At 48.6% G+C, this 3487-nt stretch overlaps 1 pseudogene; it reads left to right on the forward strand.

Moving 5' to 3' along the window:
- The first annotated feature begins 211 nt into the window (after positions 1-211).
- On the forward strand, positions 212-2569 carry LOC107675653 (uncharacterized; annotated as a pseudogene).
- Positions 2570-3487: the final 918 nt, after the last annotated feature.

Consider the following 3487-nt stretch of genomic DNA (forward strand, 5'->3'; position numbering starts at 1 on the left):
GAGGGGGGTCCCTTCCAAGCATCCCTGCAGCAGTGCATGATGTGACCCCCAGAGACCTTGACAAGCTAGCTAGAAACATCCCAGCATTCACATATTATATGGTGAAGAACAGAACGTTTTAAACATTGCTTGCAAGCAGACCCAGTAGTCAATCTTATGAAGTAATGAATCTTGCAAGAATCATCGGGGCCTAAAAATCCATCAGGCTAGAATGAAATGTTTGGAGCGGGCGAGTGAGGTGCAACGCACAGGTCTTGAACCTGGTGAGACGCAGGAGGAGTCCGGCCAGGAGGCAACCCACAGAGCCCAGTCCCTCCACGCACCAGAGCCTCCAAATCCCAGCAGAGTAGTTCAGCAGCGGATTAAATGGCCCCCAGCCAGCAAACGGAGTGAGTGGCTGCAGTTTGATAAGGATGTGTCCAACATCATCCAAGCCACAGCCAAAGGAGATGCTGACAGTCGACTCCAAACGATGACTACCATCATCTTCAGCTATGCCTTGGAAAGATTCGGCCGGGTAGAGAAAGGAAAAACCAAGTCTACCTTTTACACCATGAACCGTAGGGCTACAAAGATACATCATCTGCGTCAGGAGCTTCGCACCCTCAAGAAACAGTACAAGAAAGCTACTGATCAGAAACATCAGACTGGCATCGTATTGGGAAAGGAATAATAACAGGTTGTACCATCGCTGTTTTCACTCTTGCCATGACCATGGTGGTCAAGTCAGCCGAGGTGTAATGTAGAGGGCTCTTAACCAAGTCAGGAGTACGACAGCCCCCTATAAGAGCCTATATGGATGACTTTACTATCACGAAGGGGAAAGTGGTTGACAAGTTCCGTTTTTCGATCTCAGGATCTGTCATCCCAACCATCTGGGATGATTTAAAGCCTGGATCTACCAGCATTCCATCCTGCCCCGAGTCTTGTAACCGCTGCTGATCTATGAAGTCCCAATGACAACAGTTGAGTCCCTAGAAAGGAAGATCAGTGGCTTTCTTCGGAAGTGGCTGGGCCTTCCACCCAGTCTTACCAGCGCCGCACTGTTTGGGCTTGGCTCACTAAGGTTGACAAGTCCGGTCTGCCTGGTAGATTTAAAGCCTGGATCTACCAGCATTCCATCCTGCCCCGAGTCTTGTGGCCCCTGCTGATCTATGAAGTCCCAATGACAACAGTTGAGTCCCTAGAAAGGAAGATCAGTGGCTTTCTTCGGAAGTGGCTGGGTCTTCCACGCAGTCTTACCAGCGCTGCACTGTATGGGACAAGTAACATCTTGCAGTTGCCCTTCAGTGGTCTCACAGAAGAATTTAAGGTGGTACGCACCAGAGAAGCCCTACAGTACAGGGACTCCAGGGACTGTAAGGTGTCATCAGCCGGCATCGAGGTGAGGACAGGAAGGAAATGGAAGGCTGGGAAAGCAGTGGAGGTGGCAGAGTCACGCCTGAGACAAAAGGCTCTGGTGGGCACCGTGGCGACAGGCAGAGCGGGCTTGGGCTACTTTCCAAAGACCTTGGTTAGCCAGGCCCGCGGTAAGGAAAGACACCATCTACTTCAGGAAGAGGTTCGAGCAGGCGTGGAGGAAGAGCGAGTGAGCAGGGCGGGGGGACTCCGGTAGCAGGGAGCGTGGACTAGGTGGGAGAGTACACTGCAGCGCAGGATCACCTGGTCAAACATCTTGCAGGCAGATTTCCATCGGGTACGTTTCCTGGTACAAGCTGTCTATGATGCCCTGCCAAGCCCAGCGAACCTCCATGTCTGGGGGAAGAGTGAGACACCCTTCTGCCTTCTTTGCTCTGGAAGAGGCTCTCTAGAACATCTCCTCAGCAGTTGCCCAAAGGCTCTGGCTGATGGGCGCTATCGGTGGCGCCATGACCAGGTGCTTAAGGCAATTGCTGAGAGCTTAGCCTCAGCCATTAGCACCAGCAAGTACCATCATGCTCCAAAGAAGGCAGTCCACTTTATTAAAGCTGGAGAGAAACATCGGGTGCGCCCACAATTAACAACAGGCCTCCTCCATAAAACCTCTGATTGGCAGCTGCAGGTCGATCTGGGAAAACAGCTGAGGTTCCCTCAGCACATTGTAACAACAAGTCTCCGCCAAGACATGATAGTTACCTCCGAGGTTTCAAAACAGCTAATCATGCTGGAACTTACGGTTCCCTGGGATGAGCGTATTGAGGAAGCAAATGAAAGGAAACGCGCTAAGTACCAGGAACTGGTGGAGAAGTGCAGGGAGAGAGGCTGGAGAACCTTCTATGAGCCTATAGAAGTCGGCTGTAGAGGCTTTGCAGGACGTTCACTTTGCAAAGTCCTCAGTCGTTTGGGCATTACAGGGGTGGCCAAGAAGAGGGCCATTCAAGCCGCAAGCGAAGCTGCAGAGAAGGCCACAAGGTGGCTTTGGTTTAAGAAGGCTGATCCGTGGGCTGCTACTGGGACGCAAGTCGGGGCTTGATCAACCCCGGCTGGGTCGCCTGGGCGAGGGTGTATGATGTTGCGAGACCCGAAACACCCAATGACCCCAGGGTACATCACTGAGGATGCGTCCCAGTGCATTCATGAGATGTTTCTTGTATAGTGTTTAAATGGTACGATAATAAACTAACCTGATTTTAGCGAAGAAATCCTAATTTCTGTTGTTAGTAGAGTGTACGCCTTTTCTGACGAAGACATCTCAGATTAACGACCCCATATAAACGGTACCAGAATAAATCGGTCTGATCTTGGGCGAAGAAATCCCCTTTTTCAGCACTGTTGTAGGTGATCTGAGCGATGCTATTAATTTCACTGATTTAAGGCCTTATTATGTGTTACGTATCATTGTATTCATATTGATCCGCTCATGTGAAACATTTACGTCAAATTAATGGTGTTATTCTAGCGTAGCTAACTATGAATTCACTATTGCCTGTGAATTTGATTTGTGAATGAAGTTGTATGCGACATGTCATAACTGTTAACTGTTATGCCCAACATGAGTTTCCCATGCATGCTCCACTTGCACGTGATGTGAGCTTGCATTGGTCTCCTAGCAACACGTGACCCCGGAAGTGTGAGCAGACTCTTCCGGTTAATCTGACAACAGCACCCACTTCACAGACCTTTGTGTAAACAAAGAACTGCGTGTAGCCAACGCTAACTCTTTAGCAGCCGCACAGGCATTTAAGCTAAGCCCTTTACCTCAACTGCTAGCTGTTAGCATCTGACTAATATTTAGATAGGTGTGAGTAAAGTGTAACTTTCAAATCACTTCTCTCTCTCTCTATCTCTCTCCCCTCACTCCTGGTTTCACTTCCTATCGTTTATGCTATTACCTTCTCTTTGGATTCAGTTAGGTCGGTCCATCCCCATATACTTTGGTTTAACTTGTGTTATTGTTATTTTTACTTTTTTTCTACCTCTTTGATTTTATCTTCATTAATTTACCTTTGTTTAGCTTGAATGTACCATTTCAGCTAAGTTGATTTTAATTAAATTATGAACTCGTCGT

This window comes from Sinocyclocheilus anshuiensis, unplaced genomic scaffold (genome assembly GCF_001515605.1).
Source record: "Sinocyclocheilus anshuiensis isolate Anshui unplaced genomic scaffold, SAMN03320099.WGS_v1.1 scaffold2382, whole genome shotgun sequence".
In the NCBI taxonomy this organism is placed as follows: Eukaryota; Metazoa; Chordata; class Actinopteri; order Cypriniformes; family Cyprinidae; genus Sinocyclocheilus; species Sinocyclocheilus anshuiensis.